The sequence below is a fragment of the Anomaloglossus baeobatrachus genome, chromosome 10 (assembly GCF_048569485.1).
Source record: "Anomaloglossus baeobatrachus isolate aAnoBae1 chromosome 10, aAnoBae1.hap1, whole genome shotgun sequence".
In the NCBI taxonomy this organism is placed as follows: Eukaryota; Metazoa; Chordata; class Amphibia; order Anura; family Aromobatidae; genus Anomaloglossus; species Anomaloglossus baeobatrachus.
In genome coordinates, this window is record NC_134362.1 from 22150380 (window position 1) to 22176237 (window position 25858).

The 25858-nt window shown below is 46.8% G+C and overlaps 1 protein-coding gene across 4 annotated transcripts in view; it reads right to left on the reverse strand.

Annotated features, from left to right (window-relative positions):
- LRRC4C (leucine rich repeat containing 4C) overlaps nt 1-25858 on the reverse strand; it is a 970587-nt gene that overhangs the window by 205466 nt on the left and 739263 nt on the right. The window contains exon 1 of one of the 4 annotated variants that reach the window (XM_075325248.1): nt 23743-24921. The exons of the other annotated variants lie outside the window; for them this stretch is intronic. The gene's annotated coding sequence lies outside the window, so the exon portion shown is untranslated. Of the gene's footprint in view, nt 1-23742; nt 24922-25858 lie in introns of those variants that run through there. 4 annotated transcript variants of the gene reach the window in all.

Sequence of the window (25858 nt, forward strand, 5' to 3'; positions counted from 1 at the left end):
TCTATCTATCCCTCTATCTATCTATCTATCTATCCCTCTATCTATCTATCTATCTATCTATCTATCTATCTATCTATCCCTCTATCTATCTATCTATCTATCTATCCCTCTATCTATCTATCTATCTATCCATCTATTTATCCCTCTATCTATCTATCCCTCTATCTATCTATCCCTCTATCTATCTATCCCTCTATCTATCTATCTACTATCCCTCTATCTATCTATCTATCCCTCTATCTATCCCTCTATCTATCCCTCTAGCTATCTATCTATCTATCCCTCTATCTATCTATCTATCTATCTATCCCTCTATCTATCCCTCTAGCTATCTATCTATCTATCTATCCCTCTATCTATCTATCTATCTATCTATCCCTCTATCTATCTATCTATCTATCTATCTATCCCTCTATCTATCTATCTATCTATCCCTCTATCTATCTATCTATCTATCTATCCCTCTATCTATCTATCTATCTATCTATCTATCTATCTATCCCTCTATCTATCTATCTATCTATCTATCTATCTATCCCTCTATCTATCCCTCTATCTATCTATCTATCCCTCTATCTATCCCTCTATCTATCTATCTATCCCTCTATCTATCTATCCATGCTGATGTATGTAAAATAATGAATTAATGGAGCTATATGAGTGAAAAAATATCATTATCTATCCTATCTGTATATATATATGTCACTGACATATTCCGGGCGCAGGTGACTGTATTCTCCGCGGTGTTCCCTCCCCCTGTATATATATATATAGCTGCGCATATATCTATGAATATCTAATTTTCCTATATGAAAGGTAAAGACCATCAGTCTTTATATAACCTGCACACGTCTCCGCACATATAACCTGCACATGTCTCCGCACATATAACCTGCACACGTCTCCGCACATATAACCTGCACATGTCTCCGCACATATAACCTGCACACATCTCTGCACATATAACCTGCACATGTCTCCGCACATATAACCTGCACACGTCTCCGCACATATAACCTGCACACGTCTCTGCACATATAACCTGCACATGTCTCCGCACATATAACCTGCACATGTCTCTGCACATATAACCTGCACACGTCTCTGCACATATAACCTGCACATGTCTCTGCACATATAACCTGCACACGTCTCTGCACATATAACCTGCACATGTCTCTGCACATATAACCTGCACACGTCTCTGCACATATAACCTGCACATGTCTCTGCACATATAACCTGCACATGTCTCCGCACATATAACCTGCACACGTCTCTGCACATATAACCTGCACATGTCTCCGCACATATAACCTGCACATGTCTCTGCACATATAACCTGCACATGTCTCTGCACATATAACCTGCACACGTCTCTGCACATATAACCTGCACATGTCTCTGCACATATAACCTGCACACGTCTCCGCACATATAACCTGCACACGTCTCTGCATATATAACCTGCACATGTCTCCGCACATATAACCTGCACACGTCTCTGCACATATAACCTGCACATGTCTCTGCACATATAACCTGCACACGTCTCTGCACATATAACCTGCACATGTCTCCGCACATATAACCTGCACATGTCTCTGCACATATAACCTGCACATGTCTCCGCACATATAACCTGCACACGTCTCCGCACATATAACCTGCACACGTCTCCGCACATATAACCTGCACACGTCTCCGCACATATAACCTGCACACGTCTCCGCACATATAACCTGCACACGTCTCCGCACATATAACCTGCACATGTCTCCGCACATATAACCTGCACATGTCTCCGCACATATAACCTGCACATGTCTCCGCACATATAACCTGCACACGTCTCCGCACATATAACCTGCACACATCTCCGTACATATAACCTGCACACATCTCCGCACATATAACCTGCACACGTCTCCGCACATATAACCTGCACACATCTCTGCACATATAACCTGCACATGTCTCCGCACATATAACCTGCACACGTCTCTGCACATATAACCTGCACACGTCTCTGCACATATAACCTGCACATGTCTCCGCACATATAACCTGCACATGTCTCCGCACATATAACCTGCACACGTCTCCGCACATATAACCTGCACATGTCTCCGCACATATAACCTGCACACATCTCCGCACATATAACCTGTACACGTCTCTGCACATATAACCTGCACATGTCTCCGCACATATAACCTGCACACGTCTCTGCACATATAACCTGCACACGTCTCCGTACATATAACCTGCACACGTCTCCGCACATATAACCTGCACATGTCTCCGCACATATAACCTGCACACGTCTCTGCACATATAACCTGCACACGTCTCCGCACATATAACCTGCACACATCTCCGCACATATAACCTGCACACATCTCTGCACATATAACCTGCACACGTCTCCGCACATATAACCTGCACACATCTCCGCACATATAACCTGCACATGTCTCCGCACATATAACCTGCACACGTCTCCGCACATATAACCTGCACACGTCTCTGCACATATAACCTGCACACATCTCCGCACATATAACCTGTTCAAGGATAATACCGATAGTGTCACTGGATGGTAGTTGTCCTTCTAGATGGCACTACAGCCCAAACAGAAGGTTCAAAGGGTTCATCTGAGAGCAGCATAATGTAGGCAAAGAGACCCCGAATCCAGTGATGTATCACTTAGTTTACTGGGTGCAGCTGTTCTGACACAATCAAGAGTTTTGATATTTAGCAATGCAGCAGAGCTGAGAAAGATGTCCCCGCCCACAGCACAGCTGACCCCGCCCACAGCAGGCTCTGTATGTACATTTTAATAGACATTGATCTGCTAATCACAGGAGGGGCAGAGTCAGACAACAGGGCACAAGACAGCTAGTCACAGCAATGCTAATGTCCAAGTGATAAAACATTCAGTTTAAGTAAACAACAGCACAGAAGCTTGACATGTGACACATTGTTGAATTCTATGTTTTAACCCCCACAGCATTCTGTCCTTAGATTACAAATTACAAAGCAAAAACCTGCTGACAGATTCCCTTTAATCTATTACTAGTTACATCATACCAATGAGAAGCCACCTATCTGACCCAGGTATGAAACGTCAAACAATTGATGGCACTTATGTGTGTTTTGTGTGTAATACCGTGCCGGACACTGTTATATAGGCTCTATGGGTAGTAGTGTGGCTGCCCTGTTATTTAGGCTCCATGGGTAGTAGTGTGTCTGGCACTATTAAATAAGCTCTGTGGGTAGTAGTGTGTCTACAAAAAAGACTGACCCGTACGTCCAACAGGTGTGAACAGGTGCTAGTTAGTAGTAGTATGTCTGGCACTATTATTTGGATTCTGTACATAATACTATGTCTGTTATTATTTTGTAGGCTCTGTGGGTAGTAATGACCCTGGCACTGTTATATAGGCTCTGTGGTAGTAGTGTGGTTGGCACTTTTATATATGCTTTGTGGATAGTAGTGTGTCTGACACTATTATATGGACTCCGTATGTAATACTATTGCTGCCATTATTTTGTAGGCTCTGCAGGTAGTAGTGTGCATGGCACTGTTATATAGGCTCTGTGGGTAGTAGAGTGTCTGGCACTGTTATGTGTACTCTGTATGTAATACTATGGTTGCCATTATTTAGTAGGCTCTGTAGGTGGTAGTGTACTTCGCACTGTTATAAAGGCTCTATGGGTGTTAGTGTTTCTGACACTGTTATGTGGACTCTGAGGGTAGTAGTGTGTTTGACACTGTTATATACACTTTGTATGTAGTAATATGGCTGGCATTGTTGTTTAGGCTCTGTGGTCAGTAGCGTATCTGACATGAATGTAGACTCTTTGGGTAGTAGTGTGGCTGGCACTGTTAGGTGAGCGCTGTATTTAATACTATGGCTGACATGATTTTGTAGGCTCTGTGGGTAGTGGAGTGGCTGGCAATGTTATGTGTACTCTGAGGGTGATAGTATGGTTGACACTGTTATGTGGGCCCTTTTGCTAGTACTATGGCTATTATTGTTGTGAAGGCTCTGTGGGTAGTAGTGTATTTGACACTTATGTAGATTCTGTTAGTAGTAATGTGTCTGAGAGTTATATAGACTCTGTGGGTAGTAATATGGATGGCACTATTATGTGGACCCTTTGGCTAGTACTATGGCTGGCATTCTTGTGAAGGCTCTGTGGGTAGTAGTGTATCTGACACTTATGTAGATTCTGTTAGTAGTAATGTGTCTGAGAGTTATATAGACTCTGTGGGTAGTAATATGGATGGCACTGCTATGTGGGCCCTTTGGCTAGTACTATGGCTGGCATTCTTGTGAAGGCTCTGTGGGTAGTAGTGTATCTGACACTAATGTAGACTCTGTTGGTAGTAATGTGTTTCATACTTATGTAGACTCTGTGAGTAGTAATATGGATGACACTGTTATGTGGGCCCTTTTGCTAATACTATGGCTGTCATTGTTGTGAAGGCTCTGTGGGTAGTAGTGTATCTGACACTTATGAAGACTCTTTTGGTAGTAATGTGTCTGATAGTTATATAGTCTCTGTGGGTAGTAATATGGATGGCACTGCTATGTGGGTCCTTTGGCTAGTACCGTGTTTCCCCGAAAGTAGGACCCCCCCGAAAGTAAGGCAGGGTGGGGGTTTCGGGGGGGTCCGCCAATGTAGGGCACCCCCCGATTGTAAGGCAGGGTAGCGGGGGGGCCGGGGAATGTAAGGCCGCCTATGGGTGGTGGTCGCGGCGTAATGTAAGGCCGCATATGGGTGGGGGTCCCTGGGGAAAGTACAGGAACTTACCGCTGCCGCTGTTCCCTCGCTCCATCCAGGCCTTCTCCAGTCTCGTGCCACCCGTGGTCCGCCTCCGGTGAATGACCCCCGCAAGGCTCCCTGCTGGCCATCAGCTCGAGCTGTGATTGGCCAGTCAGCCGGCTCGCAGCTGATTGGCCCTCAGCTCGAGTTGCGATTGGCCAGTCAGCCGGCTCGCAGCTGATTGGCCCTCAGCTCGAGCTGCGATTGGCCAGTCAGCCGGCTCGCAGCTGATTGGCCCTCAGCTCGAGCTGCGATTGGCCAGTCAGCCAGCTCGCAGCTGATTGGCCGAAATCAGCCGCGACGTCACCGCCTGCAGGCTCGCTCCGATTTCGGTAAGTTCCGAAACTGTGTGTGTGTGTGTGTACGGTATGTGTATGGGTGCCGTATGGGGCTGTATGTGTCAGTGTGTGTGTGTGTGTACGGTACCGGTACGATATGTGTGTGGGTGCCGTGTGGGGCTGTACCGGTACCGTATGTGTCAGTGTGTGTGGTGGCAGAGTGGGGGGCAGAACCACTGTATGGGGAGGCTGCAGGGGGGAGGATGGGGTGGATGCCGGATCTCAAACAATGGGGAGGCTGCAGGGGGGAGGAAGGGGTGGATGCCGGATCTCAAACAATGGGGAGGCTGCAGGGGGGAGGAAGGGGTGGATGCCGGATCTCAAACAATGGGGAGGCTGCAGGGGGGAGGAAGGGGTGGATGCCGGATCTCAAACAATGGGGAGGCTGCAGGGGGGAGGAAGGGGTGGATGCCGGATCTCAAACAATGGGGAGGCTGCAGGGGGGAGGATTGTCATTTTTTTTTCCAATGTAAGGCCTCCCCCGAAAGTAAGGCAGGGTGGGACTTTTGGGGGTAAAATTAATGTAAGACCGGGCCTTACTTTCGGGGAAACACGGTATATATAAACCATAAGAGCCCCCTTATATAAAAAATATACTTTATTAATATTTTCAGAAAATATAAGTGCAAGTTAAAACTATAGGTGCATGGATTATAATTCGGGAATGGGTCCCTGGGCTCGTTCCCTGGTCTCTCCCTTCCTGGCCGTGGGGGTCGGCACCCTAATATGGACGCTGTGGTGCCCCCACTCAGCGTAGACAAGCCCTGGATGTCCCTTTACTGCAGACTAATTAGTGCTGCTATGCTCATGTGAGGGGTCTTACATAATATATAGTGATTAGTGATGAGCGAGTACTAAAAAGCTCGGGTGCTCGAAGCTCGGGCCGAGCCTCCCAAGATACTCGTGTACTCGGCCCGAGCAACGAGCCCAATGTTATCCTATGGGAGACCCGAGTATTTTTGTGAAATGACCTCCCGGCAGCATGGAGAAACCCTAAAAATGTCACAAAAGTCTCAGAAGAGTGCTCAAATGACATGGCAACAGCATGGGGAAGACCCCTTGAAGCATTTATCACTCAAAAGTCACAGCTGTGAACAATTTTGTCCGCGTTTTACGCCATTTTTACGGACTCACCAGAAAACCTTCCAAAATGACCCCAAAATGATTTTTCATGGCGGAAATGTTAAGGGCACATACCCAATAGTGAGATAGAGCTGGTGTATGTTACTTTTTGAGATCAATACATGAAAGATTTTACGTGAAAACATTGTGTGGCACTCCGATGTCCCTGAGAAGAGACGTACATGAAGGCCTCTTGAGTCTAATGTGCCCATTTTGAGGAAGTGAGTCTTTGTAGTATTTTCCTTTGCCAGGGCAGTCCTAAATTGTGAGGTTCACCAATGCCCCTGCATACAGACGTGCATGAGGGCCTCAAAACATTAAGTGTCCATTGTCAGGAAGTGGGTGTATTATAGTATAGCCCTTAGGCAGGGCAGCCAAAAATTGGGAGGCTCCACATTGTCCCTGGGTAGAGACGTGCATGAGGGCCTCAAAACATTAAGTGTCCATTTTAAGGAAGTGGGTGTATTTCAGTATAGCCCTTAGGCAGGGCAGCCAAAAATTGGGAGGCTCCACATTGTCCCTGGGTAGAGACGTGCATGATGGCCTTTAAACCTGAAGTGCCCATTGTAAGGAAGTGGGTCTATTTCAGTATAGCCCTTTGCCAGGGCAGCCAAAAATTGGGAGGCTCCACATTGTCCCTGGGTAGAGACGTGCATGAGGGCCTCAAAACATTAAGTGTCCATTGTCAGGAAGTGGGTGTATTATAGTATAGCCCTTAGGCAGGGCAGCCAAAAATTGGGAGGCTCCACATTGTCCCTGGGTAGAGACGTGCATGATGGCCTTTAAACCTGAAGTGCCCATTGTAAGGAAGTGGGTCTATTTCAGTATAGCCCTTTGCCAGGGCAGCCAAAAATTGGGAGGCTCCACATTGTCCCTGGGTAGAGACGTGCATGATGGCCTTTAAACCTGAAGTGCCCATTGTAAGGAAGTGGGTCTATTTCAGTATAGCCCTTTGCCAGGGCAGCCAAAAATTGGGAGGCTCCACATTGTCCCTGGGTAGAGACGTGCATGAGGGCCTCAAAACATTAAGTGTCCATTGTCAGGAAGTGGGTGTATTATAGTATAGCCCTTAGGCAGGGCAGCCAAAAATTGGGAGGCTCCACATTGTCCCTGGGTAGAGACGTGCATGATGGCCTTTAAACCTGAAGTGCCCATTGTAAGGAAGTGGGTCTATTTCAGTATAGCCCTTTGCCAGGGCAGCCAAAAATTGGGAGGCTCCACATTGTCCCTGGGTAGAGACGTGCATGAGGGCCTCAAAACATTAAGTGTCCATTGTCAGGAAGTGGGTGTATTATAGTATAGCCCTTAGGCAGGGCAGCCAAAAATTGGGAGGCTCCACATTGTCCCTGGGTAGAGACGTGCATGATGGCCTTTAAACCTGAAGTGCCCATTGTAAGGAAGTGGGTCTATTTCAGTATAGCCCTTTGCCAGGGCAGCCAAAAATTGGGAGGCTCCACATTGTCCCTGGGTAGAGACGTGCATGAGGGCCTCAAAACATTAAGTGTCCATTTTAAGGAAGTGGGTGTATTTCAGTATAGCCCTTAGGCAGGGCAGCCAAAAATTGGGAGGCTCCACATTGTCCCTGGGTAGAGACGTGCATGAGGGCCTCAAAACATTAAGTGTCCATTTTAAGGAAGTGGGTGTATTTCAGTATAGCCCTTAGGCAGGGCAGCCAAAAATTGGGAGGCTCCACATTGTCCCTGGATAGAGACGTGCATGATGGCCTTTAAACCTGAAGTGCCCATTGTAAGGAAGTGGGTCTATTTCAGTATAGCCCTTTGCCAGGGCAGCCAAAAATTGGGAGGCTCCACATTGTCCCTGGGTAGAGACGTGCATGAGGGCCTCAAAACATTAAGTGTCCATTTTAAGGAAGTGGGTGTATTTCAGTATAGCCCTTAGGCAGGGCAGCCAAAAATTGGGAGGCTCCACATTGTCCCTGGATAGAGACGTGCATGATGGCCTTTAAACCTGAAGTGCCCATTGTAAGGAAGTGGGTCTATTTCAGTATAGCCCTTTGCCAGGGCAGCCAAAAATTGGGAGGCTCCACATTGTCCCTGGGTAGAGACGTGCATGAGGGCCTCAAAACATTAAGTGTCCATTTTAAGGAAGTGGGTGTATTTCAGTATAGCCCTTAGGCAGGGCAGCCAAAAATTGGGAGGCTACACGTTGTCCCTGGGTAGAGACGTGCATGAGGGCCTCAAAACATTGTTCCCATTGCAAAGGAGCGGGTCTCCTGTCGTTGTAATGTCCATTCTGCAAAGAATGGGCGAAAAAATTTACCACTGGGGGTATACCTGAAACAAAGACCTAACTATTGTAACGGTCATCATGATGGCGCATGAGGAGAAGGAGGAGCAGTCCAGCGATTATCCAAAGTCGAGAAGTGTACCCATGGGTGAGTGGAGGTACATGGCAAACTTTAAATTCCGCTCTCATTTGCTGGTGGTGTGGTGAAGTCTGGCCCAATCCAACCCTTGTTCATCTTTATCAGAGTCAGCCTGTCAGCATTTTCAGTTGACAGGCGGGTGCGTTTATCTGTAATGATTCCACCTGCGGCACTAAAAACACGCTCTGACAAAACGCTAGCAGCAGGGCAGGCCAGGACTTCCAAGGCGTAGAGAGCCAATTCATGCCACGTGTCCAGCTTGGATACCCAATAATTGTAAGGCACAGAGGAATGTCGGAGTACAGTTGTTCGATCTGCAAGGTACTCCTTCAGCATCTGGGCAAACTTAGGATTTCTTGTGGCACTACCCCGCACCTCAGGGGCTGTGGTACGTGAGGGGCTGAGAAAACTGTCCCACATCTTAAAGACTGTTCCCCTACCTCTGGCGGATTGGACTTGTGCCTCTCTCGGCTGTACGCCTCGGTTGTCCACTGATTCCTGACCTATGCCGCTAGCGTTTTGTGAGGGGAATGCTTTGCCTACTTCCGTGAGTATGGCCTTCCGAAACTGCTGCATTTTGGTTGACCTCTCATCCACGGGAATAAGAGACAAAAAGTTCTCCTTGTAGCGTGGGTCTAACAGTGTTACCAACCAGTAATGATTGTCGGCCAAGATGTTCTTAACGCGAGGGTCACGAGACAGGCAGCTTACCATAAAGTCAGCCATGTGCGCCAGACTCTTAACAGCCAGGACTTCAGTAGCCTGACCAACAAGATGACTGAACATGCTGTCCTCCTCCTCCTCCTCCTCCTCCTCCTCCTCATCTACCCTGTCCTCTGGCCAGCCACGCTGAATCGAGGATATGACTGGTGTGCATGTCATATCCTCAATTTGGCCGGAGAGTTGCTCCATGTCTTCATCCTCCTCCTCGTCATAGTCCTCCACTGCACGTTGTGATGAGACGAGGCTGGGCTGTGTGTTATCACCCACACCCACTACTGTTTCTTGCTGCAACTCATCGCGCTCCGCCTGCAATGCATCATGTTTGTTTTTCAAAAGGGACCGTTTTAGAAGGCAGAGTAGCGGTATGGTGACGCTAATAATGGCGTCATCACCACTCACCATCTTGGTGGAGTCCTCAAAGTTTTGGAGGATGGTACATAGGTCTGACATCCATCTCCACTCCTCAGGTGTTATGTGTGGAGTTTGACCCATTTCCCGACGGCTTAGGTGATGCAGGTACTCAACAACTGCCCTCTTCTGCTCACATATCCTGACCAACATGTGCAGAGTTGAATTCCAACGCGTGGGGACATCACACACCAGTCTGTGAGCCGGAAGATGCAAACGGCGCTGAAAGCCGGCAAGGCCGGCTGAAGCAGTAGGTGACTTTCGAAAATGTGCAGACAGGCGGCGAACTTTTACCAGCAGATCAGACAGCTCTGGGTATGACTTTATAAACCGCTGAACCACGAGGTTGAGCACATGGGCCACGCATGGAACATGTGTCAGCTGGCCTCGCCTCAAAGCCGCCACCAGGTTCCGGCCATTGTCACAAACGACCTTTCCTGGCTTTAGGTTCAGAGGTGTGAGCCAGTGATCTGCCTGCTGTTTCAGAGCTGTCCACAGCTCTTCTGCATTGTGGGGTTTGTCACCTATGCAGATTAGCTTCAGCACAGCCTGTTGCCGCTTCGCCGAGGCAGTGCTGCAGTGCTTCCAGCTTGTGACTGGTGTGGAGGGCACAGTGGATGAGGATGCGCAGGAGGAGGAGGAGGCTGAAGAGCATGACATTCCGGAGCTGTAGAGTGTGGGTGAAACACTGACTGAGGTAGGGCCTGCAAACCTTGGTGTGGGAAGGACGTGTTCCGTCCCTCGCTCAGACTGGGTCCCAGCTTCCACAATATTAACCCAGTGTGCCGTCAACGAGATGTAGCGGCCTTGCCCACAAGCACTTGTCCACGTGTCTGTGGTTAGGTGGACTTTGGGTGAAACAGCGTTGTTCAGGGCACGTGTGATGTTTTGTGACACGTGGTTATGCAACGCGGGGACGGCACACCGGGAGAAATAGTGGCGGCTGGGGACCGAGTAACGTGGGACAGCTGCCGCCATCAGGTCACGGAATGCTTCTGTCTCCACCAGCCTAAAAGGCAACATTTCCAGCGCAAGCAGTCGCGAAATGTTAGCATTTAGAACTGTGGCATGTGGGGTGTTGGCAGTGTATTTGCGCCTGCGTTCAAAGGTTTGCTGAATGGATAACTGAACGCTGCGCTGGGACAAGGACGTGCTTGATGATGGTGTTCTTTCTGCGTAGGCAACTGCAGGTGCAGGAGTGGAGGAGGCTTGTTCGCAGGCAGCATGGACAGAGGATTGGCTCGCATGCACAACCAGCGAAGACGTAGCAGTGACATCAGCAAGCACTGCTCCTCGACTCTGTTGTACTTCCCACAAAGTCGGGTGCTTGGCTGACATGTGCCTGATCATGCTGGTGGTGGTCAGGCTGCTAGTTTTGGTACCCCTGCTGATGCTGGCACGGCAGGTGTTGCAAATGGCCTTTTTTGAATCATCTGGATCCAACTTAAAAAACTGCCAGACTCGTGAAGACCTAACATTTGTACAGGCACCTTGTGTCGTCGTGTTGTTACGGGGAACGGTTGCCTGACTTCTGCCTGGGACCACCACCCTGCTTCTTACTGCCTGTTGTGATGCTACGCCTCCCTCCCCCTGTGCACTGCTGTCCTCGCTCTGCATATCCTCCTGCCAGGTTGGGTCAGTTACTGGATCATCCACCACGTCGTCTTCCTCTTCCGCACCCTGCTCCTCCTCCTGACTTGCTGACAATTGTGTCTCATCATCGTCCACCACTTGTTGAGACACGTTGCCAACTTCGTGAGAACGTGGCTGCTCAAATATTTGGCTATCTGTACAGACGATCTCCTCATGACCCACTTCAATATGAGCTGGCGAGAGGCCAGAATGTGTGAATGGAAACGTGAACAGCTCTTCCGAGTGTCCAAGTGTGGGATCATTAATGTCCGAGGAGGACGTGTACTCAGCCTGGTGGTAGGAAGGAGGATCAGGTTCAGAAATGTGCGGTGCAGTATCACGGCTACTGACACTTGACCGTGTGGAAGACAGAGTGTTTGTGGTGGTGCCAATCTGACTGGAAGCATTATCCGCTATCCAACTAACAACCTGTTGACACTGGTCTTGGTTCAAGAGCGGTGTACTGCTGCGGTCCCCAAGAATTTGGGACAGGACGTGCGAGCGACTAGATGTGGCCCTTTGTTGTGGCGAAATTAGAGCTTGCCCACGACCTCGGCCTCTGCCTGCACCACCATCACGTCCACTTCCTTGTTCCTTGCCAATGCCCTTGCGCATTTTGCAATGCTGTGCACTGCTGACGTGTATATTCACTACTTGTGCGTTATATCAAAGTTTCTGGAAATTGCACACCAGTGCACCTGTACGCTGCCACCAACAGGCACACACGTGCGGTTTTAAAAACCAAGCACGGACGCAATAATAACCTAACACAGGTTTTAGGAGCAAAAATTAAGAACTCTGACACTATCAGCCACTGCTGACTGACGTGTATTATACACTACACTTGTGCGTTATATAATAGTTTGGTAAACGCACACCAGTGCACCTGTACGCTGCCACCAACAGGCACACACGTGCGGTTTTAAAAACCAAGCACGGACGCAATAATAACCTAACACAGGTTTTAGGAGCAAAAATTAAGAACTCTGACACTATCAGCCACTGCTGACTGACGTGTATTATACACTACACTTGTGCGTTATATAATAGTTTGGTAAACGCACACCAGTGCACCTGTACGCTGCCACCAACAGGCACACACGTGCGGTTTTAAAAACCAAGCACGGACGCAATAATAACCTAACACAGGTTTTAGGAGCAAAAATTAAGAACTCTGACACTATCAGCCACTGCTGACTGACGTGTATATTCACTACTTGTGCGTTATATCAAAGTTTCTGGAAATTGCACACCAGTGCACCTGTACGCTGCCACCAACAGGCACACACGTGCGGTTTTAAAAACCAAGCACGGACGCAATAATAACCTAACACAGGTTTTAGGAGCAAAAATTAAGAACTCTGACACTATCAGCCACTGCTGACTGACGTGTATTATACACTACACTTGTGCGTTATATAATAGTTTGGTAAACGCACACCAGTGCACCTGTACGCTGCCACCAACAGGCACACACGTGCGGTTTTAAAAACCAAGCACGGACGCAATAATAACCTAACACAGGTTTTAGGAGCAAAAATTAAGAACTCTGACACTATCAGCCACTGCTGACTGACGTGTATTATACACTACACTTGTGCGTTATATAATAGTTTGGTAAACGCACACCAGTGCACCTGTACGCTGCCACCAACAGGCACACACGTGCGGTTTTAAAAACCAAGCACGGACGCAATAATAACCTACTAACAGGTTTTTTTGGGGAGCGACAATTACAGTACAGACAAGTCAGACACTATCTGGACTGTTTTACACTGTGTACACCAGCCCCAGATATGAAGGCTGGTATACGGTCACCACTACCCTGCCTGCCTGCCTGCCTGTATACTGCTACAATAGTCCTGACAAGGACTCTTTTGGTCACTAGCCTGTATTCAGACCTGGCTATACCCTGCCTGTATATAGCAACAATAGTCCTGAGAAGGACTCTGCTACTGTACTCCGACCTGGCTATACCCTGCCTGCCTGTATACAACTAGAATAGTCCTGAGAAGGACTTTTGGTCACACTGTTTGCAGCCCTGCAACTGAAAAAGCTATAAAGGGCCGCAAAGCTTTCCCTGAATCAGCGACACTCTCCCTACACTCACTGTCAGAATAGCTGTGAGCAGAGCACAGCGCGCCGGCCGATATAAAGGCTCGGTGACGCTGTGCAGGCCGGCCAATCACTGCAATTCCACAACTAACAGGGCTGTGGCATTGCAGTGGTCTGCCAGCCAATCCCTGCATGAGGGCTGGCTCTCAAAAGAGCGCCAACATGCAGAAATGAAGACCACGAGTAAAGCACGAGTATCGCGAGATTACTCGGTCCCCGCCGAGCAGCCCGAGTACAGTGATACTCGTGCGAGTACCGAGTAGTGACAAGCATGCTCGCTCATCACTAATAGTGATACACACACATGCCTCTCACAATACTATCCGTTAGGATCAGGGGTACTAATAGATCTGATATCAGATTCCTCCTTCTTTTTCCCATAGATATATATATATTCTCAATACAGCAGATATAGAGTGCAGTTTTTGAGGTAAAGGGAACTAGTCAAGGGTACAGTCTTTTTTCCTATGCAACCTCATATAGATGTATCATCTGTGATAAATTGGCTCAATGGCCTGTCCTTTGCCGTCAACCGCGGCTCTCTGCCCAACGCGTTTCCCCTCCAGGACTTCCAATCAAACGGAGGTTCCTCAGGGGCTGTCCATAATGGGGTCATAAACACGATTTAATTTTGTTCACAACATCAACAAGTAAAATTGGTCCTTCAGTGAGGATTTTCGTAATCATAGCCAATAAAGCCTGCATAGATGCATTTGCTGGGCGTCTGATAATGATGCCGGAGATGATTTTCGCCTTCTGACAGGTCCGACTGTATAGATGTGTATGCTGGACGTCTGGCGATCAGGTCAGTGGATGGTGGACGCCTCCTTTGGCTAGTACTATGGCTGGCATTGTTGTGAAGGCTCTGTGGGTAGTAGTGTATCTGACACTTATGAAGACTTTGTTGGTAGTAATGTGTTTGATACTTATATAGACTCTGTGGGTAGTAATATGGATGGCATTGCTATGTGGGCCCTTTGGCTAGTACGATGGCTGGCATTATTGTGAAGGCTCTGTGGGTAGTAGTGTAACTGACACTTATGTAGACTATAATGTGTCTGATACTTATATAGACTCTGTGGGTAGTAATATGGAGGGCACTGCTATGTGGGCCCTTTGGCTAGTAATATGTCTGGTATTGTTGTGAAGGCTCTGTGGGTAGTAGTGTATCTGACACTTATGAAGACTCCGTTGGTAGTAATGTGTTTCATACTTATATAGTCTCTGTGGGTAGTAATATGGATGGCACTGCTATGTGGGCCCTTTGGCTAGTAATATGTCTGGTATTGTTGTGAAGGCTCTGTGGGTAGTAGTGTATCTGACACTTATGAAGACTCCGTTGGTAGTAATGTGTTTCATACTTATATAGTCTCTGTGGGTAGTAATATGGATGGCACTGCTATGTGGGCCCTTTGGCTAGTAATATGTCTGGTATTGTTGTGAAGGTTCTGTGGGTAGTAGTGTATCTGACACTTATGTAGACTATAATGTGTCTGATACTTATATAGACTCTGTGGGTAGTAATATGGATGGCACTGCTATGTGGGCCCTTTGGCTAGTAATATGTCTGGTATTGTTGTGAAGGCTCTGTGGGTAGTAGTGTATCTGACACTTATGAAGACTCCGTTGGTAGTAATGTGTTTCATACTTATATAGTCTCTGTGGGTAGTAATATGAATGGCACTGCTATGTGGGCCCTTTGGCTAGTACTATGGCTGGCATTATTGTGAAGGCTCTGTGGGTAGTAGTGTATCTGACACTTATGAAGACTTTGTTGGTAGTAATGTGTTTGATACTTATATAGACTCTGTGGGTAGTAATATGGATGGCACTGCTATGTGGGCCCTTTGGTTAGTACTATGGCTGGCATTATTGTGAAGGCTCTGTGGGTAGTAGTGTATGTGACACTTATGTAGACTATAATGTGTCTGATACTTATATAGACTCTGTGGGTAGTAATATGGATGGCACTGCTATGTGGGCCCCGAAATGACACATTCAGCTCTGCTACATCTGAGATACACAGAATTCATCCCGGTATATGTGAGCCAGTCTCAGGATACTTTATCTACAGTAGATCTCAGTAATCAGAAGCCCCCGATTGTCTTCACTACCGCCCCCTAGAGCACGATTCTGGAAATGTCATTTTTGCACTACTCTATGATAGAAAATCCTGATTATCGCCCGTGGTTTATCCTTCCGTGGACACCAATAAAAGAACATCACCAGATTTCTGTATGACAAGGTAATTACACTAAAATGTCAGGATGATAAACTGTGATTGTGAATACGAAATCAAATATTATGTCCCGTATCTGAGAGTCGAACTGCACAGACGGCAGAGATAAAGCAGATTCCTCCCGATATGCTTCTACCAAATGTCACCTGTCAATCACAGCGAGACTTCGGTGTCTGCAGAACTTCTTCAAAACAAACGCTATTGATCAACTCCCCCCGGTGAAGGCAGCTGACAGCTCTACACAAATGGACCCCAAAAATACCCGAATTCTGCAGAAAAACATGATGTTTGTTTTCTGCAAATGTAGCGAATGATTGTCCGCTGGATGGATTCGGATTGTCAGGTGCAACAATTGTATCAGTTCCCATTCCAGGGCGTTACACATTCATCATGGCTCTCGTAGCGGACACTCGATGTGGTGCCAATATCAATAGGTGAAGGAGATGAAGATCCCGGGGAGGAGAAAGACAGCGGCTAAACACTTACTCCATCAGACGGAGCATGGGTAATATCACTACGGGAGGACACATCTCTGGCAACGATACAATGACACAGAAGGAGGCCCTTTGCAAGAGCAATATATGGGGCCTTTGCAACATTATGCACCACTGAATATGTCTGTAGCAAATGCCGCTTACGGCTTTGGAGGTGGATGGTGCACCCCTGTCCCAGGGGCAAAACAATTGCGATCTTAAGGATTGCGACCGGGCCCAGAGGTGCAGGGGGCCTGTTGGCACCAGCTTCAGCTGGATGTGCGTCTGAGGTCGCACATCCAGCTGAATTGCATTGAGGTGCAGAGACCCATCGGTACCTACACTGTGATACACACTGACGGCCAAACAAAAGCCAGCAGCTTTCAGCGGTGTTCCCCTGACTGAGGAGGCACATGACAGTGACATCATGCATTACCATGGCACGAACGCCAATCAAAGCTGCTGGCCACTGCGGGCCGGCTATAGAAAAGGATGACGCGTGACGTGAGAGCCAGGGAGGGTGAGTACTGTATATACTAGAAAGGGCCCAAGAGACGATCATATATACAAGGAGGTGGACAGTATATATCAGGAGGGGCCTAGGAGAGGGACAGTATATACCAGGAGGGGGACAGTATATACCAGGAGGAACACAGGAGAGGGACAGTATATACCAGGAGGGGGACAGTATATACCAGGAGGGACCCAGGAGAGGGACAGTATATACCAGGAGGGGGACAGTATATACCAGGAGGGACCCAGGAGAAGGACAATATATACCAGGAGGGGGACACTATATACCAGGAGGGACCCAGGAGAGGGACAATATATACCAGGAGGGGGACACTATATACCAGGAGGGACCCAGGAGAAGGACAATATATACCAGGAGGGGGACACTATATACCAGGAGGGACCCAGGAGAGGGACAGTGTTTACCAGGAGGGACCCAGGAAAGCAACAGTATATACCAGGAGGGACCCAGGAGAGGGATAGTATATACCAGAATTGAGACAGTATATACCAGGATGGGGACAGTATATACCAGGATAGGTACGGGGAGGAATACCAGGATAGAGTGACAGTATATACCAGGATGGGGGGACATATTTACTAGGCCATTGGTATACAGAAAATGGCAACCATACCACTAAGTCAATCCTTAGAGCATCATGCACCATCATTAGCAAAAGACTGAAGTCTACTGGGGGTTGTAGTTTCACAACAGCAGAAAGGGCATCTGACCGCTGCATCACATGGGGATGGCCAATGGCGTCTTCCGGGTACGTCGATGGCTGCAGATCTGTATATTTATGATGATATCCAACTGCAAAATTGCATGGGGTTTGGTGGGGGTTGTAGGTTTGGTGGGGAAGCACACATGAGAGATGATTGCAGCTGATGAGGAAGAACATTTTGCAGCTCAATCGATCATCACAGAACCAACACTAATAGACGCCCGGGGGTTGTAGTTTTGCAGCGATTGTTGGAGACCACTGCAGTCCACGAGGCCGGGCTGCAGATGGTCATATCTGTGTGATAATATAGCAGTCTACAACCTTTTACTCTTCAGCCTTTGCAAATCTACTATTTCCAGCCAGGGCATGCTGGGGCTGTAGATAGAGAGGAGAGTTATGGGTTGGAGACGACTGTAGAACATGAGGATGGACAGATCGCAGCAACATGCCCCATCATTGATAAAGTGCTTTGCAATAAATTATTTTTGACACGTGTATATTAGCATACAAGGCAGTGATTGTATATGTTCTCAAATTTACAATATATCAAGAAAAACTTGAAAAAATGATGAAAAATACAAGTGAAACTGTGGATAAATGAGAAGATGCAATTAGACGGTCATTGTACCTATGGAAGCCTTATGAGTCCTACTGAGGATTACTGGACAATATAATAGTGCCATAGTATCACCTCATATAATTACATATATAGATACATGTATAACTCTTTATGGATACGTTGTTTGTTTCTATTCTTTTTCTATAGCTCTAGGGGACAATACAAAAAGGGGATAAAATAAAGCAAAATGGAGAAAAGAAGGCCGTATAGGCCAATGATGCTGGAGGTGGGCCATGCTCCATTAATCAAGCTCCCATGGTGTATAATGGTGGAGTAGACGACGTCAGTGGCACGTGAACACACATCATCACCTGGAAGTCATTCCCATCCTTACTATAGGCTCATTGCCAATAAACCACCCATACGATGATGCCTAGGATCCCATGGATATTGATACCATGGTGTCTAGGTGGGCTTGCACATTGGCCCACTGCCCACCAGTAGACAGTGTTAGGTCGTCATGCGGTGTATATTAGAAAAAAGGGATTTTTAAGGAATATGTAGCCCACAGGCCCCCAGCAATGCCCTCTGCTATTACCTAAATGTGATGTCAAAGAATGTGAGGTCAAAAAACAGGGAAATGGTAGACCCTACAGCATTGATCTTTGGCCATAGTTGTTGGAAATTATAGCTGAAACAATGTAATAACAACTACAGGATGGCAGGGCATGCTGGGAGTTGTAGTTTTGCAACATGGGGAAGAATGCATGGAGGGGAAGATATCCTTAATAATGGTAGAATCGAAAGAGACACCAGGAACCAACTGGCAGGTCAACGATTGCCATTAACGTTGGGTTCTATAGAAATGTCTAAGAGAATATATTTCTATGGAATATTCAACCTATTGAGGTCTTATTGGATCAAGAGAACCAGATTCAAGACAATGATGGAACCGATGGTCTCGATCATCTACATCATCTACAATGGAGTCTATAGATGGTCTCGATCATCTACATCTCTACAATGGGGTTTATAGATGGTCTCGATCATCTACAATGGGATCTATAGATGGTCTTGATCATCTACATCATCTACAATGGGGTCTATAGATGGCCTCAATCATCTACAATGGGATCTATAGATGGTCTCGATCATCTACATCATCTACAATGAGGTCTCTAGATGGTCTTGATTATCTACATCTTCAATGGGATCTATAGGTGGTCTCGATCATCTACATCATCTACAATGGGGTCTATTGATGGTCTTGATTATCTACATCTACAATGAGGTCTATAGATGGTCTCAATCATCTACATCATCTACAATGGGGTTTATAGATGGTCTCGATCATCTACAATGGGATCTATAGATGGTCTTGATCATCTACATCATCTACAATGGGGTCTATAGATGGCCTCAATCATCTACAATGAGGTCTATAGATGGTCTCAATCATCTACATCTTCTACAATGGGGTCTATAGAAGCTTCCACAATGTCACAACCTGGATTTCATGGATTTTGTTGGTCGCACCCCATGTTGAGCCCATAAATTCCAATGATAAGAAACAAATAAGATCTAAGTTGTCACATTCTACACGCAGGAGACGCACACAGTGTCGGCCATTCATTTTCTTAATATATTTTTCTTCTTTGCTGCAGAGAATCTGTTATTTTCATGGACCTTCCTGAATAATTTGCACATTCAGAAATTATGGAGACGGCCATTGTTATACGCCAGCCCCAACATCAATGCACATTCACCAAGGTCTCAGTAAGACAGAGAGTCCCTTGTATCGGGGGACACATGAGACCTTTCAGACACTGAGCTCATTCCCTGCGAGATCACCCTTGGCATCTTCAGATTGTCATTGTGGGGGGCTCCCCTGATTCGTTACACCCAGGGGTCCATATTAACCCGTGAAACACCACTTATGCTGACATCTGATGGCTTTAGTAGAAATTCCCAATGTAAAGTAATCAAGTGAAAAACAGTTCTTCACTGACGTTGTAACCTTTAAGAAAATGCAAAAGTAATAAATGATTTTATCAGATTTGGCAAAAATTGGGCAATTATGTACAGCTTGTACATCAGCCCGGGGATATCGGTACAGAAGGTGGCAGCAAAAGTTATTACTCTCATCACACATCTATATACTGCTGGGATATTAGGGTCAATCCTGCGCTGATAGATGCATGGATGGATGGATGGATAGGAAGATGGATAGATGTTTAGATGGGTAGATGGATAGATGGATGATGGATGGATGGATGGATATCCATCCATGGATAGATAGATGATAGATGGGTAGATGGATGGATGGGTGGATATGGATGGATGGATGGTTGGATGGGAGGGTGGATGGATGGATGGATGGATGGATGGATGGTTGGATGGGTGGGTGGATGGATGGATGGATGGATGGATAGATGGATGGATAGATGGATAGATGGATAGATAGATGGATGGATGGATGGATGGATGAATAGATTCTTCCTTTTGATATTTTCAGTCTTACATTATGGTGACTACTGATCAGGAACGGACAGATCGTTGGTGTAGCTTGTGCAGCCGGACAGGTGCCTGACAGGTAGGGGGACTACAACCACCTCCAATGCAGGTGGAATTTTGCACTATAATAAAATTTTGGACTGCATAGGGCCCTAGTTCTTCCACAGGGGCCCTCACCTATCTGTGTCCACCAGTGCTACAGATGTAACATTGTATAAGGCCTTTTTAGTGATCACACAAAGTGAGATACATAGAGTTTCCCTGATGCCCATAAAACTTCATTTCCCCCCTAAGCTCCCTGCTCCCCTCCCCCGGTCCGTTCCCATACAGGCAGAATACAGCTGATCCCCATGGAGTTCTGCTCCCGAATGCACAACTGCGGCTGCGATTCTGATACAAATCTCCCTACTGAGCCTCCCCCGGTCCCCAGTAATGAATGGCCGGGTCTGGAGCCTCCTCTGGTCCCAAGTAATGAATGGTCAGCTCTGGAGCCTCCTACGGTCCCCAATTATGAATGGCCGCATCTGGAGCCTCCTCTGGTCCCCAGTAATGAATGGTTGGCTCTAGAGGTTACAGTGTGTTGAGCCTCCTCCAGTCCCCGGTATGAATGGCTGGCTCTGGAGGGCATATTGTAGTCCCAGTAATGAATGGCCAGCTCCGGAGCCTCTACTGGTCCCCAGTAATGATTGGCCGGCTATGGAGGGCACATTGTGGTCCCAGTAATAAATGGCCGATTCTAGAGCTTCCTCTGGTCCCCAATAATGAATGGCCGGCTCTGGAGGGCACATTGTGGTCCTAGTAATGAATGGCTGGCTCTGGAGCCTCTACCGGTCCCCAGTAATGAATGGCCGACTCTGGAAGACACATTGTGCTGAGCCTCCACCAACCCTCAGTAATGAATGGCTGGCTCTGGAGGACACATTGTGGTCCCCATTATCACTGGCTGGCTCAGGAGGTTACATTATGGTCCCCAGTAATGATTGGCCGGCTCTGGAGGACACATCATGGTCCCCAGTAATGAGTGGCCAGCTCTTGAGGTTACATTGTGGTCCCCACTAATGAATGGCGGGCTCTGGAGGAAACGTCATGGTCCCCATTATCAATGGCTGGCTCTGGAGGTTACATTATGGTCCCCAGTAATGAATGGTCAGCTCTGGAGGTTACATTGTTGTCCCCAGTAATGAATGGCTGGCTCTGGAGGTTACATTATGGTCCCCAAAAATGAATGGCCGGCTCTGGAGGGCACATTGTGGTCCCCCTTATGAATGGCCGGCTCCGGAGGGCAAATCGTGGTCCCCCTTATGAATGGCCGGCTCTGGAGTACACATCGTGGTCCCCATTATTAATGGCTGGCTCTGGAGGTTACATTATGGTCCCCAGTAATGAATGGCCGGCTCTGGAGGTTACATTGTGGTCCCTAGTAATGAATGGCCGTCTCTGGAGGGCACATTGTGGTCCCCCTTATGAATAGCCGGCTCTGGAGGATACATCGTGGTCCCCAATATTAATGGCTGGCTCTGGAGGTTACATTATGGTCCTCAGTAATGAATGGCCGGCTCTGGAGGGCACATTGTGGTCCTCAGTAATGAATGGCCGGCTCTGGAGGGCACATTGTGGTCCCCCTTATGAATGGCCGTCTCTGGAGGTTACATTATGGTCCTCAGTAATGAATGGCCGGCTCTGGAGGGCACATTATGGTCCTCAGTAATGAATGGCCGGCTCTGGAGGGCACATTGTGGTCCTCAGTAATGAATGGCCGGCTCTGGAGGGCACATTGTGGTCCCCCTTATGAATGGCCGGCTCTGGAGGGCACATTGTGGTCCCCCTTATGAATGGCCGGCTCTGGAGGGCACATTGTGGTCCCCCTTATGAATGGCCGGCTCTGGAGGGCACATTGTGGTCCCCCTTATGAATGGCCGGCTCTGGAGGGCACATTGTGGTCCCCCTTATGAATGGCCGGCTCTGGAGGGCACATTGTGGTCCCCCTTATGAATGGCCGGCTCTGGAGGTTACATTATGGTCCTCAGTAATGAATGGCCGGCTCTGGAGGGCACATTATGGTCCTCAGTAATGAATGGCCGGCTCTGGAGGGCACATTGTGGTCCTCAGTAATGAATGGCTGGCTCTGGAGGGCACATTGTGGTCCCCCTTATGAATGGCCGGCTCTGGAGTGTAGACTTTGTGCTGAGCTGCTGCACAATCTCTGGAGAACGTCTCCTGCTGCTCAGGGTTCTGCCTTTTGGCCAAAACAGCCCATGTGTAAAACATCTATTCTGCTCCATAAATCTCCTCTGTTCTTTGAAATCCAGGCAACATTTATGTTAATGTGCGGACATGACCCCAACAGGGTTTCTTAAGAGAGCAGCTTCTGGTCACTGCAGTAATTACTTCATAAAGACACAGCCTAAAATCCCTCAATAGACTCCAACAATAATTGAATGATTTCCACCAAAATGGACCGATTTATCCCAGCCGGTCTTTTCCCCTACAACCTTTTTTTCTGATTTCTTCTCTGACAATGCACAACTGAATTAAACTCCCAAACTGGGGATTAGTGGTTGTACTGGCGCAGAGGAGAGCTCCCACCATCGGGGTCAGGTCCCTCTAGGGGTTTGTCATTCTCAGGATTTCTAAACCCAAGACACACAATGGCAGAGAAAGCCCATGTCCCCCCCTTTCCACATTCCACCACCTATCTACTCAATAGCACCATATCGGCTCTTCCATTATGGACTGAAGACCTTTCTATTCTACATTTATGGTAGTTAGATCATGAAAAGAGACATAAATCACCCTAGATGTTGGGAAGATTCAGCCTGCAATGGGCTGTGTGCTAAGATTCCCATTATTATGCTCCTCACATGCCACCATTAGAGATAGGGGGGACCAGCAGCAGATAGGGGGGGGGGGCACAGATACCCTACAATAGTGCATGGACTTAACAGGTAAGACAAACTGGCAGCATCACCTCCACCACAATCCATGCATATTTAATGCAGCCTTAGGCTACAGGTGTAACGGATCATGCAGGGGCTAAGGGGTTAAGACTAGTGCAAAACCTAAAATTACACTTGTGCATGCATTTACAAATACCCACCCTTTTTGGGGGGTGGAAGGGTCTCCAAACCCATGTGATTGCAGATAAGGAGAGGTACCTACTGTGTCAGGACAGGATCCAGGTGCACATCCAGGGTATATAACAGCCGAAGATGTGGAAATTGACCATAGGAGCCAACGTTGGTACACCATGCCCCCAGATTAGTAGTATTCCAGCCCTTCGTGTTCATTTAACTCTGCCTCCAACTTGAAAATTATTGTACAGGGTTCATAAGAATATAAAAAACACAAAAAAACGCATGACCTGGTCTTCAAACTTTCACTGTCCAAGGTGCTGAAATTAAACCCAAGCAGCTCCTTCCACCTGAGGTCCAAGGCAGGAGGACAATGATGGAAGCCTCAGTCTGCACCTTTTGGGTTCCAATCCATCCCTGGTCCACATGAAGCCTCCGATCTTCATGGTTATCCCACAGCTTCCATAACTCATCGGCTTGTCTGGGTCCAGCCAAATCCCAAGAAGAAACTTTCACCCTTTCCAAAAGACCTGATTAAATTTCCAATCACAGCCCAGTGCAGCTCTGCATGGTGGTGGCGGTGGTGGCTCCTGCTTTTCTTCCTCTTCTTCTTTCTCACCCTGCCTTTCTCCCTATTTCTTGGATCCTGTAATCCTGATGCCCAAACTCCAGGCATTCAGTGTTCTCCTTCTGCTCAGCCTCCTCTGCAATTTCATTATATCACATTCACTGGGAGATGCAGCCTGCAATAAATCCTTCAGCCTTGCTTGGAAGCACCTGGTGGATCGTGTAGCTTTTTTTTTTATATCATTCCTGGTTGATGATGATGAGATTGGGATAGAGGAGAGAAAAAAAAAATCCTGAATTGAGTGGGATCTGTCTCCGCATGGGGTGCCTTGTCGGAGGGGAAGGCTTAATTTAGGGATTCTTCCATGCATTCTCCATAGAATTCTGCATTCGCCTCCTGGAAACTACAATCCATGCCTGTGATGTGTCAACCAGTGGATCCTTCTATTTCAGGCAAATCCTTCTCAGCTCAGCCCCCTCCGCTCAGGAAAACAGGAGGAAAAAACTACTTAATTTTCAGCAGCATATCCACAAATCAGGCTCGTTCCAGCAGAGAAACGCGCAATTCTTGCAGCAGAGCTCGCTTTACTCCTCAGTCTCCGGCCAGATGAACATGGATCTTGCAATAACTCCTTATTGCAATTTCAGATTTCACATCTAGTGAAGCTTTGCTTCTTTCTCTCACTCCCTCCTTCCCTCCCTCATTCCCCCCCTTCCCTCAACCTTTTCCTATCCGCTTTCCCTTTTCCCTTTTTTTTCTCTCTTCACCTCCCTCTCCCACTTTTTTTTTTCCTCCTTTTCTCTGCTTGTGATGAATAAAATACAATTACCCAATTACCTCCCATCATCTTTGCACTGATTGGTCAATTGCATTAACACTTAATGTCTTTGAATAAGGGAATGAAGCCAACTGGTGGTGCAGCGCTGCCACCTACCTGTCACCGTGTGGCACTGCAGGTGCCCACAACTTGTGCCTTACACACACATAAACATGCAGTTGTTGTCAATGCTGGATTTTCTGCACCCTGATTTGGATAAGCTTTAAATTGGGAGAAAAATAAGCAGCAAATCCCCCAAAAAACCCAAAGACATTCCTATTTGCATGGCTACAAAGGAGTGCAGATAATTGCCACTATTGTGTCTCCTATATAAATAATAAATACTATTGTGTCTTATACTTAAACACTATATACTGCAGTGTCTTATATTTAAATAAATACTATTTGTCTTATATTTAAATAATAATTTCTACATGTCGTATATTTAAATTATAAATACTATTGTGTCTTATACTTAAACACTATATACTATAGTGTCTTATATTTACATAATAAATACAATTGTGTCATTTAAATAATAAATATTATTTGTCGTATATTTAAACAATAAATAATATTGTGTCTTATATTTAAATAATAAATACTATTTGTCTTATATTTAAATAATAAATACTATTGTGTCATATATTTAAATAATAAATACTATTGTGTTGTATATTTACATAATAAATACTATTTTAACTTATATTTAAATAATAAATACTATTGTGTCTTATATTTTAATAATATATACTTTTGTGTCTTATATTTAAATAATATATACTTTTGTGTCTTATATTTAAATAATAAATACTCATG